Below are 15,025 nucleotides of genomic sequence, written 5' to 3' on the forward strand. Positions count from 1 at the left end.
TATTTGGAGAAGCTGCCGCCAAACCTGTTTACTTTTACGTTCCCCTTAGTTGTCGTGGTTGAATACACGTTTCCTTAAGGCTACATCTAATGCAGAGCGCTTGCAAGAAACAATGGTTTCCTGTGTCATGCTATTGCTAGCTAGGTGAAATATTTTATAGTAGCTATGTTTAAAATGAATGTATTTTTGGACGTATTGTTCGTCAAATATTTGAATGAATCGTCAACTGTAGGTGTGCCTGCACATGTTATACATAATAGCTGTAGCTGCGTTAGTTTATACTACAGAATTGGGTAGGTTAGGTGTAACTTTTGATCCTTCAAGGGGTGATCGTGGCCTTGCGGCCCTGGTCTGTACTAGCCGCGGCTCGCGAGCTACGGGCCAGCCAGGCTGGCCGAGACGAGACGGAAGTGAGCGAGCTGGCGGTGGCGTTGGTGGGCCAACAGCCCGGGACGAGCCAGCACGGCTGCGCCGCATGCCTCTGCCTCTGCCGCTCTGTTTGACGTAAATACACTCCTGGAAATTGAAATAAGAACACCGTGAATTCATTGTCCCAGGAAGGGGAAACTTTATTGACACATTCCTGGGGTCAGATACATCACATGATCACACTGACAGAACCACAGGCACATAGACACAGGCAACAGAGCATGCACAATGTCGGCACCAGTACAGTGTATATCCACCTTTCGCAGCAATGCAGGCTGCTATTCTCCCATGGAGACGATCGTAGAGATGCTGGATGTAGTCCTGTGGAACGGCTTGCCATACCATTTCCACCTGGCGTCTCAGTTGGACCAGCGTTCGTGCTGGACGTGCAGACCGCGTGAGACGACGCTTCATCCAGTCCCAAACATGCTCAATGGGGGACAGATCCGGAGATCTTGCTGGCCAGGGTAGTTGACTTACACCTTCTAGAGCACGTTGGGTGGCACGGGATACATGCGGACGTGCATTGTCCTGTTGGAACAGCAAGTTCCCTTGCCGGTCTAGGAATGGTAGAACGATGGGTTCGATGACGGTTTGGATGTACCGTGCACTATTCAGTGTCCCCTCGACGATCACCAGTGGTGTACGGCCAGTGTAGGAGATCGCTCCCCACACCATGATGCCGGGTGTTGGCCCTGTGTGCCTCGGTCGTATGCAGTCCTGATTGTGGCGCTCACCTGCACGGCGCCAAACACGCATACGACCATCATTGGCACCAAGGCAGAAGCGACTCTCATCGCTGAAGACGACACGTCTCCATTCGTCCCTCCATTCACGCCTGTCGCGACACCACTGGAGGCGGGCTGCACGATGTTGGGGCGTGAGCGGAAGACGGCCTAACGGTGTGCGGGACCGTAGCCCAGCTTCATGGAGACGGTTGCGAATGGTCCTCGCCGATACCCCAGTTGCAACAGTGTCCCTAATTTGCTGGGAAGTGGCGGTGCGGTCCCCTACGGCACTGCGTAGGATCCTACGGTCTTGGTGTGCATCCGTGCGTCGCTGCGGTCCGGTCCCAGGTCGACGGGCACGTGCACCTTCCGCCGACCACTGGCGACAACATCGATGTACTGTGGAGACCTCACGCCCCACGTGTTGAGCAATTCGGCGGTACGTCCACCCGGCCTCCCGCATGCCCACTATACGCCCTCGCTCAAAGTCCGTCAACTGCACATACGGTTCACGTCCACGCTGTCGCGGCATGCTACCAGTGTTAAAGACTGTGATGGAGCTCCGTATGCCACGGCAAACTGGCTGACACTGACGGCGGCGGTGCACAAATGCTGCGCAGCTAGCGCCATTCGACGGCCAACACCGCGGTTGCTGGTGTGTCCGCTGTGCCGTGCGTGTGATCATTGCTTGTACAGCCCTCTCGCAGTGTCCGGAGCAAGTATGGTGGGTCTGACACACCGGTGTCAATGTGTTCTTTTTTCCATTTCCAGGAGTGTATGTTTACCTCCTCTCCTGGCATCAGTATAAGAGCGGCAGGTAAAAATACACATCAGGCTGTCTGCCGTAATGGCTAACTGGGAGAGTTCTATTCGAGATAGTCGTCGCTCTCATTGAAAAAGGAGGATGTTCCATCAGAGAAATTGGCAGACGGTATGGCGTACCACATACCACTGCAACGAGATGGTGGAGGATCTGCCTCGAAAGAGGCACCACGAACAGGGCTCCTGGCTCAGGCAAGAAGAGAGTGAGCTCACAGCAGGAAGACAGGGACCAAGTGTCTAGGAGCAGAGAAAATCCCTTTCTGAACGCGAAGCAGTTGCGGCGGGAGACCAACTTCCCCGGCTCCAGTGACACGATTCGCCGAAGGCATGCACGACGATCCGCCGTGAAACAAGAGCTCAGCGAAGACAACGTTTTGCACCGGCTAGCGTTTGCGGAGCTCCATCTGACGGCGTCGTGGGACAACGTCATTTTCACTGATGAGAAGGTGTTTTCCATCAGTAACGACGATCCACGAATCGTTTATAGGCCGCAAGGGACTCGCCATCGACGCGAATATGTAACCACGACGAGAAGAAGTGGCCGGCTACCTGTTACCTGCTGGGGTTGGATTTCTGCGAGAGGGGCGGGAATTCTTCACAGGATAGAAGGAACTATGGACAGCGTGCAGTATGCCCACATAATGGAAAAGGTTATGCTTCCGTCAGCGCGAATGCTGTACGCAGAAGGGGATGTCACATTGCAAGAGGACCATTCTCCCATTCAAGTCTGCATTTGTTTAGCAGCGGCTCTCCAAGATTGGCGTCAACGTTGTGGACTAGCCGCCACGCCTTCTGATATCAACCCCATGGAAAACATGTGGGCTGAGGTCGCCAGAGCATTAACAGAGAACTGGCCACGAAACCAACCAACTACTGCGTACGCTCTTTGGGACTGCGTCCTTATATTTTGCAAATGGTTCAAATGGCTCTGAGCACTATGGGACTTAACATCTATGGTCATCAGTCCCCTAGAACTTAGAACTACTTAAACCTAACTAACCTAAGGACATCACACACATCCATGCCCGAGGCGGGATTCGAACCTGCGACCGTAGTAGTCGCGCGCCTCCGGACTTAGCGCCTAGAACCGCTTGACCATATATTTTGCACTTCTGCACTTTTATCCATTCCTAGATCCCGCCCTCCTTCCTGTTGTTACCCGTCCCTTGACATCTGCATCTACATCTAAATGAATACTCTGCAATTCATAATTATGTGCTTGGTTCTGTGGTCTGGTGGATTAATCTTGTATCGATGTGTAAATCGTGTAGGTTCACATCTCACGTCAGACGTAGATTTTTAACACACACAAGTAACTCTCCTTCACCCCTAGTAACGCCAAGTGCAGAACGCCAGTAAGCTCCGTAGTTCAATATCCGCAGTAAAGATAACATCCAATCGCTGCCGACTGGGGCAGAGCGGCATTCGTTTGAGCTGTGACAGATGGAGAAACCCCGGAAGGCAGAGACTCTGTCACCAGCAAGCCGTCGTAAACTACAAAGCGTATTTCATTTAATCAACCAATGGCCATGTAAGTTCACAAGGCTCTTACTTTATTTGAAACTGAGACGTTGAAAATTGTGGTGCTGGACTGGGATTCGACTTCGATTTCACTGTGTTCCCCAAGACTGCAAACTCTTCTAGGCCTCCTCGAAAGGCACGTATCTGGATTCGAATCCTGATCAGCATTAAATATTCATTATTTCATTTCAAGCCCTAGCATGTGCACTCCGAACTACCAGTGAAAAATAATTGTATTTTCAACGTCTCTTCGTGCGTTGTCAGCTGTTACGTGTTCGTTTCAACTCACAGCCACATGATGAGCTCTTTATCACAACATTACAAGATCTGTTATTGAAAAAGAATTTGATAGTAAAAGTGTCTTCATGACCACGTGTGCTGGGTTTGAATTCAATTCAGCACAGAACATTTCGTCGCCTGATGTCTAGGTAAACATGCGCACATCTCGCTACTGGTGAACCAACAATAGCTATTTATCGTCTAATCCTGGCTAAAAAACGACGGCGCTAGATGCCGGGTTCGGATCCTAGTCAGGCAAAAACAATTCTATCGTCATTTAAGGTTCCAACATCTCGCTATTGGTGAAAACATTTGATATTTAACTTCTGATTTTACGTACTTCGTTAACAATCCGATTAGGTGCTGGGTTCGCATCCCTGTCGCAAGCTTTACATCATGGAATTTCAATTTTACAGATGAGCATGCCTTGTTGCTTGTGAATGACACCATATTAAACGTCGTTGGGGGTAGTTCCCAGGAAGGTAACTGTTATGACAGGATTCCCAGTTTAGTACAAACATTTTCGTGATTTGTTTTCAGGATCTGAATTGATAACTGATACTAGTGCAAACGTCTATACTTCACGCCTCTTTATGCCTAGTTATCAGGTCTCAATAAGGCACAAACAAAGCTTAGCTTAGTTAGCAATGGCTATAGGTGCTGGGTTTGAATCCAGATCCAGAACGACGACGTTGGTCAGGCCATTTAAAGTTCAAATTTGTGTACACGTAGCTGTTGATGTGTTACGAGAAGAATGATATTGCTGGTGATTCGCTGTTAATGTTGAGATTTCCGTAGAGTGTTTGTTGCCGTTAGTCGCGTTTTTTTTTTACTGGTTCGTCCCATATCCAGTTTCCAGAGCCACTCGCCGTTGAGCGACGTTCAGCACGTGGATGGAAAACCTTTTCGAGAGCGAAAAACGTTTTTTCCAATTGCTGTACAGCTTTGTAATTCCATATATTGTCTCAAGTATTTAATTTTGACTAAAGATTACTGTATGATATATGGAAAATAATCCGTTTTCTCGGAACTTTTGGAATGTCACTTGTTGTAATTAAAGTTAGTTTATGAGTGTTATGGGGTGTATCATCGCTATGAATGCGTTTTCTAATATGTTTTGTATGACGATATCTATTGATGCTTAGACTGACTGCCATAAAGACCTTTGGTCTCTAGTAGTCTCTAGGGGTACCCATTGTGTGTAGTCAAACGACTGTACTCCACAGGGTTTTGGTGTTTAGAGGACCTGCAACACAGCTACGTTATGTTGGTCGTATTCGGCAGTGACCCATTTTTTTTTTTTTTGCTGTCAAGTGTACGTGGAACTTTTGTAGTGCACAGTGCGACGAGAGAAAGTGATCAAACATTTACGGTTCATTTTTAACAAGCCACGCCGCAATAAAAGTTTGACACGGAAAAGTGTCGCTGAGAAATGGTACCAATACATGAGTGTTGCTTGCACTGAATTGCTTGAAAATGGTACAGTACTGTTTTGCCATACCTGTACATAAAACAGCCGTAGAGTTAATATTTTCTCGGCTAAATGTTCAGTAGACGAATGAGCGGAATAAGCTCTTTCAAACTCGTTGTTGATTGTGGTGTACGACATGAGAAATGTAACGTGTGTTTAGTACTACTACAGAATTATAGGTAAAAAAAATCCTAAAACGGATTCAAGGAAATGAAAAAAAAAGTCAGATAAATCACATTATCTGATTTCCCTCAGTGTTTGATCATGAAGATATGGTAACCCTAAGACTGTGAGCCAGGCAAACAACGGAAGCGGCTTTGTCCCGTGTGTAACGGTGTCTGTGAAACAACTGCAAATCGCTTGGCCTTGTTTTGACAGCTTGTCTACATGCGCCGCACATATGGAGCATCACACCGACCTTGAATACTACTGTATAAAAGAGAACCCTCGCACCCTGTCAAGCACAGAACAACGCCCAATCACTAAAAGTAAGTACTTGTCTGCCACTGTCTGCCTCATGCACTCTACCAGCTTCCCGGAATAGTGCACAAATAATCGGTACGCATGCGACAGCATTGCTCCTGATATGTTCCAAAACGCCACGCATAAAAATGAGATTTTCGGTGGCTCATAGCTCGAATTCTCTTGGTGACAGAAAGGTAGGATAGAGCGTTCTGGATAGCGCTTGTGCTAGGGACCATTTGTATACTCGTCTTACCGTAAGTATCCTACAGTACACGGTTCAATTTTGAGTGTAACAGTCTTCTTCTCCAGTTTAGGGGAATGGAGCAAATCGGTTGATTCTCTTTTGCATTAGACGTGGTCTCCGCCGCGCCTTATGAGGCTTATGGAGACATTATTTAGTTCATAGGCGATTCCTGAGAAAACCCGAAAAACATGATTTTCGGGTACCACAACCGCGCCGAGGATTCAAGGATGGCTATGCACAGCAAATGGCTGAAATTTTTGCGTTAGTTGTGGTTTCTGGTGCATCATATGGGGCTTATGGAAGCACTGTTTAGTTCATAGGCAGTTCCCGAGAAAAACACGAAAAACATGGTTTTTGGGTATCAAAACCGCGCCGAGGATTCAAAGACAGGTATGCGCAGCGAATGGATAAAATTTTTACGATATAATCCTGAGTTCCCTATCTCGAACAGCTTCTAAAACTGTTTCTTTTCTGAGATACAGAGGTTCAAAGTGACCCTACTTGATACATAAAATACGCACGTACAATCCGGTGGGGGGGGAAAACGTAGTCGTAGTTTATAAAGTGACGTACCACGGAGAAATACTCTCTACAGTGTCCCCGTTACCGTCAGAAGTGTTCTGAGAACACTATGATGATGTAGTACTGAAGTACATGCAAAATTATTGTGCACATAAAATCCGGTCTGAGCTGTAAGATTATATAGTTTTGCGTTATTTCTATTTCACATAAGTAAGCTATCAAAATTTTACTGATTCATGGAGTTCTTCCATATGAGTGACATGCCGTGCTGTATCAGGGAAAAGAAGGGAACCAGTGGAAAATGTTCCTGTCGGAACACAGGAAAGGCGAATATGCTCATGTTTATTACAAGAGAGTTGGGTACCAACTGTTTCATTCCACATTGCTCTGTTTCTATAAAAAATTTCCGAAAGCTCTGGCACGCGAACGCATTCGCGCTTTTTTATGTTGAGGGAGGAACAGGTAGTGGAAAAGAGAGGGAAAGTAATGTGTACTGCTTTATGTCTAAGTGGAGTGGCAAACGTAAGTTGGAATTGGTAACAGGACGTGACCGGGGTGTGACGCAAGATCTCATGGCCGAGAAAAGATTAGTCTCAAAGTGAGGCGCCAGCGATCAGGAAGATTACTTATCTTTATTCTCCATACTGAAGCAGGCACCGACTACTGCTCTCATAGCAAGTAGCTACGTAATTAGGTTCACAATACAAGTCACAAATCCACAGTGCAATCCAAATCGTAACTAAGTTCTAAGCCCAAGGTTGTCATATAAGATCTATACAATATCACTTCGATATTAACACAGCTAGCGAGCAAGAGCGACTGGTCATCGTCAGGTCTGTGCTCCCGTTATATCTTGTGGCCATAGAGGGAGCTTCAGGCAGGAACCATTGAATGGCGCGACGTCTTCAGCCGGAGATAACGCCAAGAACCTCCGGCGGCCGCGACGTGAAGCTAAGGCCGACCACCGCGCAAGTGCGGCCGGGCTGATCGACGGCAGGGTGCCGGTGATTCGGTTAGGTCCGCGGATGTAGCATACTGGATGATAATAGACAGTGGTTGTGGTAGAGAAAGAGCGAAGGAGGCAATCGCTGTGTGAAAGAAATAGAGGGACGCAGTGGCAGTAGGACACAGTTGACAGTCAGAGAATAGCGCTAGGAAAAAAAGTGAAGGAGACAGTGCCAATGGGAGACGAATAACAGTGACAACGAGGAACAGGAAGATAGTGACAATGAGAAGAGATAGCAGCAGCGGGAAGCAAGGAATGAACGAGATTTTAGTAGTAAGAGAGAGCAAGAGGGAGACAGCTACAGTGAGAGGAAACTGTAGCAGTAGGAACAACGAAGGAGACTATGACTGTGATGCAGGGGACAGTGACACAAAGAGATAACGAGTTGAGCTGAACGAGTGAGAGGGAGTGGGAAAGTAGTGGTGGGTGGGTATGAGAGACTTACAGCTCTGGACTAGTGGGTATGAGCAAGTTACAGCTAGGGGACCTTGTGGAAGTGAGAGCAGAGTCGGATGTTAAAAACAGCGCGTACAAGTTGGAATACCAAAATTTTGGGAAAACTTTTTAAGACGCTGAGGATGGTAGAAAGAGGCAGCTGGTACCCCACTTTTCAGTCACAATCTTTTAAATGAACAGGAACGTGTTCGCCTTTTTTGTGCTCCGATAGGAGCATTTTTCCGCTTGTTTATGACACTTTTATATTTCCCACTTCCGTAGCAGAGGTCGCTAACGCACGCCGCAGCTACCTGATTTGAATCTTAGTTCTGTATGAAAATTGTCCCCACCATATTTGGCCAGCATAGAGAGAAGAGGCTGTACGTTAAGTTTCCGCATACATGCCTTAGTGTCAGTGCTCTCGGTTAAATTCCAAATCTCTCAGCACCACATCACTGGGTCACGACTCTTGGCGCTATCGATTTACATGTTCAGACGCTGTTCGCAAATCCTTTTTTCGTAAATCAGTGTCCAGTACCGCTTCTGGGTGGTCATATAAAGACTCCAATACAGATGTCACAAATGCAATATTTGCCGCAGGATTATCTCTCCCACAATCAAAATTCGCTCCCATGTAAACGCTTACCGTTTTTGATTAACCGCAGCGACTTCGTCTCCATCGAAGGGAATGACGAAATATCGCTCTGAGCAAGAAATTATCCTCCTCTTACATTTAACTTGAAGATAAACGCGCCGGCCGGAGTGGCCGTGCGGTTCTAGGCGCTACAGTCTGGAACCGCGAGACCGCTACGGTCGCAGGTTCGAATCCTGCCGCGGGCATGGATGTGTGTGATGTCCTTAGGTTAGTTAGGTTTAAGTAGTTCTAAGTTCTAGGGGACTGATGACCTCAGATGTTAAGTCCCATAGTGCTCAGAGCCATTTTTTGAAGATAAACACTCATCGTTCTGAGTAACTTTTAAACCGAAAGAGCTGATTTTCAGAGGTCATTCGTGCGAAACAGCTATTGGAAACTGATATTTGACTCTGCTAGTAAAAGCGATTCAGGATTTAACGCGTAATCTCGTCAGAGAATATTGGTTTCCGGCGTTTGGTTTAAGTCGTCCACAAACTGTACTGTGGATAAACGTAGCAGTGAAGACTTCAAGCTCGGCGTTCCCCTTGGTGCTGTTCGAGAGGCATAGGCTGCGTGCTGGCACTGAAGTTCATTCACTCCCTTCTCTCATAATCATACAAAGCAAACGTCAAACGCCACTCACACCCACTTAAGCAGAGCCTTCCTTGTGCGTTTGAGAAGAAAGTCCTCTATAACTAGAGGGTTGAACCTATCCCTAAAAGCTGTCGACACACGGAAAAAGTTAGGTAACGTTGACGCGAAGCTCTACTTGTTTTTTGACGTCACTTCCTGCTATTTCTGGCCGGCCGGTGTGGCCGTGCGGTTAAAGGCGCTTCAGTCTGGAACCGCGTGACCGCTACGGTCGCAGGTTCGAATCCTGCCTCGGGCATGGATGTGTGTGATGTCCTTAGGTTAGTTAGGTTTAATTAGTTCTAAGTTCTAGGCGACTGATGACCTCAGAAGTTAAGTCGCATAGTGCTCAGAGCCATTTGAACCATTTGAACCTGCTATTTCTGGTTGAGATGCCACTTCGTAAAGTGAAACACAAAACAAGTTCTGCGGTATTTCGGCAGTGTCCCATGTAAAGTAGAACCAACAGTAAGCAAGAACGCTCCCTACGTCACGAGCAGAAAGCAAGACGTCATACTATACCTGTCGTGTTCAGAAGAAGCTCATATTCGATACACGTTACACCCTACGAATATATGCTGTTTCTAGTCACCAGCACGCTGATGTGTCGACGACGTATCGTTCTTGATACGATTTGTTGTAACAGAATGACCGGAAATGTCATATTGGTAGTTAAAGAATTTTCACATTTACTTATTCTCAACTCGTATGTAATGAGAATAAGCCCTTTTAAGACGATGACCCATTTTAGTTTCATGAAAACATGTCGTCCTTATTATGATTTGTTATACAATTCTCAATAACATTTCGGGAACAAAATTAAAGGTAAAGAGAGATGTTTAGAGACGACTTGCAGCATACCGTAGTAAATAAAAAGCTAATAAAATGAAATCGGATGACGGTTCTCGTCCCGGTAGGTCGAATTTTATTTATTTGTTTGTTTTTTCACCTTCGTGTTTCCCGAAACGTTGTGAGAGTTTCACATGAAACCACTAGAAATAATTTCTGTAATAATTGATGTTGTGTGAATAGAAGTGCGTTCTCTGTCAGGAATGACAGTGATTTGATGAAGCTGACGGCTTTCCTGAGTGGACACGGATCTTCCATTTTTATCTAATTACATGTTCACGGACGTTAAAGTTTTTATTTATATGTGCCACAGAGAGAACAACGGTACTACCATACGGTCAGGAAAGGAAATGTTCGTTTTAACAGAGCTAACGTAGGAATTCTACTCACTTCAATTTTTGTGAACTAACTGTATGGTTTGCGAGTCAAATACGTGCGACAACCACCGCTGGAGAGAGTGCAAAATCACGTCAATAAACGCGTCCCGTGTGCCGACGGCTTAAGATGTCTAGTCAGCCACGAGATACACTTTCTTCGTAACAGATTTCCCACTGTGTTTGCTACCTATTTATCAATTTTTGACTCGAACAGTATTCTGCCATGCTGCAGGAACCAAATTTTTCATTTGTAGTAGTCAGTTGCTTTCGCATTTCAATTGCAGTTGCTTAAGCTAGTCTAAAAATATAGCACAGTCTTCAGTTAGTCCTTCCCACAACTTTAGCTGTGTGGTAGTTCTAATTTAAGTTGCTCGTAATTTTAATGCTAAGGTAATAAGTTGAAGATAGAGCCTTTAGATTTGTGTAATTTATCGCGTAAGCTGCATTTTGGTGGATTCCTTTTAGTAGGCCTACTCATGTAGATGACCTCATATTTTTCATTATTTAGAGTCAATTGCCACTTTTCGCACCATACAAATATCTTGTCTAAATCATTTTTCAATTGGTTTTCATCTTCTGATGACTTTACTGTATGGTAAATAACAGTATCGTCTAAAACAATCTAGGAAGGCTTCTCACATTGTCTCCTAAATCGTTTATACCTAATTTGAACGGCATAGGTTCTATGTATAACAGTTCCTTGGGGAATGTCAGACATTACTTCCGCTTTATTCGATGACGTTCCGTCTATTACTACGAACTGAGACCCTTCTGACAGGTAATCACGAATCCATTCGCACAACTGAGACGATATTCCATAGGCACGCAGTTTAATTAGAAGCGGTTTCTGAGAAACGCTGTCAATAGCCTTCTGGAAATCTAGAAACCTGAAATCAATTTGAAATCCCCTATGGATAGCACTAATTACTTCGTGTGAATAAAGAGCTATTGGTGGTTCACAAGTACGTTATCTATATGCAATACTGGCCATTAAAATTGCTACACCAAGAAGAAATATTGGACAAATATATTATACTAGAACTGACACGTGATTACACTTTCACGCAATTTGGATGCATAGATCCTGAGAAATCAGTACCCAGAACAAACACCTCTGGCCGTAATAACGGCCATGATACGCCTGGAAATTGAGTCAAACAGAGCTTGGAAGGCGTGTACAGGTACAGCTGCCCATGCAACAACAACAAGATACCACAGCTCATCAACAGTAGTAACTGGCGTATTGTGACGAGCCAGTTGCTCGGCCACCATTGACCAGACGTTTTCAGTTGGTGAGAGATCTGGACAATGTGCTAGCCAGGGCAGCAGTCGAACATTTTCCGTATCCAGAAAGGCCCGTACAGGACCTGCAACATGCGTTCGTGCATTATCCTGCTGAAATGTAGGGTTTCGCAAGGATCGAATGAAGGGTAGAGCCACGGGTCGTAATACATCTGAAATGAAACGTCCACTATTCAAAGTGCCATCACTGCGAATAAGAGGTGACCGAGACGTGCAACCAATGGTATCCCGTACCGTCACGCTGGGTGATACGGCAGTGTGGCGATGACGAATACACGCTTCCAATGTGCGTTCACCGTGATGTCGCCAAACACGGATGCGACGATCATGATGCTGTAAACAGTACCTGGATTCATCCGAAAAAATGACATTTTGCCATTCGTGAATCCAGGTACTGCGTTGAGTACACCATCGCAGGCGCTCCTGTCTGTGATGCAGCGTCAAGGTTAACCGCAGCCATGATGTCCGACCTGATAATCCATGCTGCTGCAAACGTTGTCGAACTGTTCGTGCAGATGGTCGTTGTCTTGCAAATGTCCCCATCTGTTGACTCAGGGATCGAGACGTGGCTGCACGATCCGTTACAGCCATGCGGATAAGATGTCTTCATCTCGACTGCTAGTGATACGAGGCCGTTGGGATCCAGCACGGCGTTCCCTATTACTGTCCTGAACCCACCGATTCCATATTCTGCTGACAGTCATTGGATCTCGACCAACGCGAGCAGCAATGTCGCGATACTATAAACCGCAATCGCGATAGGCTTCAATCCGACCTTTATCAAAGAAAGTCGGAAACGTGATGGTACGCATTTCTCCTTCTTACACGAGGCATTACAAGAACGTGTTTGTGTATGAGAAATCGGTTGGAAACTTTCCTCATGTCAGCATGTTGTATGTGTCGCCACCGGCGCCAACCTTGTGTGAATGCTCTGAAAAGCTAATCATTTGCATATCACAGCATCTTCTTCCTGCCGGTTAAAATATCGCGTCTGTAGCACGTCATCTTCGTGATGTAGCAATTTTAATGGCCAGTAGTGTACTTCGGCAAATTAAGAGCTATTTGTGTTTCACAAGAATGATATCTATATATATTATAAAAATGAATGTACGTGCGTATGTGTAGTTCACATCTCCTCCCAGATCACTGGACCGACTTCAACGTAACTTGCTACACATATCACGTACTGTCTGGTAAGAATCACTGTGGGGGTAAGTATCACACGTCTACCAAAGAGGTGGCGGTGAAAAATCAGTGTAGGCCACGACGCATGAACACCCTTATTTTAGTCATCTAGTATCACACAATTTAAAACCTTTGCGAAACTTTTTCTCGCCCCACAAAATGATGAAAGAAGGAAAGTTTATAGCTTATCCCATTTTCGCTGCTCTTGCAGTAGCACTGCTACATGTAGCATGACAATCAATTTATTGCTTCTTTATTACTAACTATATTCGTGACACATTTTGCACACAGCATTCATATGTACCATTGAATGTCCCAGGAAAATTTTATAATTGCACGACACTTAGTTCAGGAGATATGATGTCGTAAACAATGAGATGAGTAAGGAACTACCGCAACATGCAAGAGGTTTACATTTACTGCTACGTTGCTACCAATTCTACTCGCAACACTTTTCGCAAACAGTACGCACATCTGCTGTTGCATGTACCTACAAAAATACATATTTGTCCGAGACATACTTCAAGGGATGCAACAGCAAATACTGAGATAAGTGAAAAACTCTGGAATGACGTATGAAGTTTTAATCTATTATCTTTTTTTACTACTAATCCTATTCACAACGCATTACGCACATTGTAGGCACATATACCAGTGCATGTAACTGGAATATTATATCATCGTACAGCACATAGTTCAAAATATACGACGCCATAAACATTGAACAGTGTAGAAATCAAACTATAGGGCGAAAACCGCTAGACCTACACGTGAAATAAGTGTACATATACGCATGATATATGTATAAAAAGTTCTCGGTTTACTTGCCGCGTCAAATTGGGATAAAATCCCAAGCTTTCGATGACTACCTCCGTAGTAAAACTGACTGTCGTGGACCGGTGACGTTTCCGATTTTATAAGTAGTGGACGGCTTCTCATTGGCTGGATGACGTCACGGTGAAAAGACGAGTACGGAGGTGGCGGCCTCTATGTTCATAGATTCTGTTTGCGCGCTTTATCCAGCGTTGCTTGCAGCGCCATCCATCGCAACAGGCGGAGAACTTCCAGGAATGTAAGAAGTCTCCCTCTGCGCTTTTTCTTTGTCAATTGCGCGCTTCCATGCATTGCTGAGTGCATAACCGGAGTCTCTACTGAAATTATTTTCACAGAGTCTAATTTCAACTGCTTCCCTGATGACAAAGTCCCAATAGTTTGAAGCGTGAGCAAGTAATTTTGTTTCATCGAATAAAATCTTATGTTTATTTAACAAACTGTGCTCAGCCACCGCTGATTTTTTCTAGATACCTGTACTTCAGGTGACGCTGATGTTCCACACAGCGATCGGCAACAGTTGTTATAGACTGGCCCACATAATTTTTGCCACACTCGCAAGGAATGCTGTAAATTCCCGGTACTCTCAGGCCGAGATTACCTTTCACGGGTCGCAACATTTCCTAAATCTTCCTGGGTGGCCGGAAGACTGGTCTGATTCCCTGCAGGCCGAGGACTCTGGCGATCTTGCTGGTCGTTGCACTGCAGAATGGTAGCCACGCGATGTGTTGGTCCTCTTGATCTGTTCGAACAGTATCCTTCCTAGGTTTATTCGCCAGAGTAGATCTGATATCACGATTAGAATATCCAGTTTTTCTTAATACCGTCGTCAGATGGTTAATATCGGAGCCGATACGATTCTTGTCCGAAATAGTCCTTGCTCTGTGTACCAAGATATTCAGCATAGCTCTCTTCTGAGCTGGGTGGTGAAAACTACGCGCGTTTAGATATAAATCTGTATGCGTCGGTTTTCTGTACACAGAATGTCCGAGACGCCCATCTGATTTTCGCACCACCAGCACATCTAAGAAGGATAACTTCCCATCCTTCTCCACCTCCACTGTAAATCTTATGTTCTGGTGTATACCATTCAAATGATCAACAAACTGTTGCAGTGCCTCATTGCCATGTGGCCAGATTAAAAACGTATCGTCAACATACCTGAAGAAACAGGATGGACGTAAGGGAGCACTGTTCAGCGCTCGTTCTTCGAAATACTCGGTGAAAAAGTTAGCTCTGGCTGGTGACAGTGGAGAACCCATGGCTGTTCCGTCAGTCATTTCATAAAGAGGTGG

At 45.4% G+C, this 15,025-nt stretch overlaps 1 protein-coding gene across 1 annotated transcript in view; it reads left to right on the plus strand.

Annotated features, from left to right (window-relative positions):
- The first annotated feature begins 5,719 nt into the window (after positions 1-5,719).
- The window catches only part of LOC126412481 (uncharacterized), a 46,620-nt gene continuing 37,314 nt past the window's right edge, over positions 5,720-15,025 (plus strand). The window contains exon 1 of the mRNA XM_050082101.1: positions 5,720-5,738. The gene's annotated coding sequence lies outside the window, so the exon portion shown is untranslated. The remainder of the gene's footprint in view (positions 5,739-15,025) is intronic.

The sequence above is a fragment of the Schistocerca serialis genome, chromosome 7 (genome assembly GCF_023864345.2).
Source record: "Schistocerca serialis cubense isolate TAMUIC-IGC-003099 chromosome 7, iqSchSeri2.2, whole genome shotgun sequence".
In the NCBI taxonomy this organism is placed as follows: Eukaryota; Metazoa; Arthropoda; class Insecta; order Orthoptera; family Acrididae; genus Schistocerca; species Schistocerca serialis.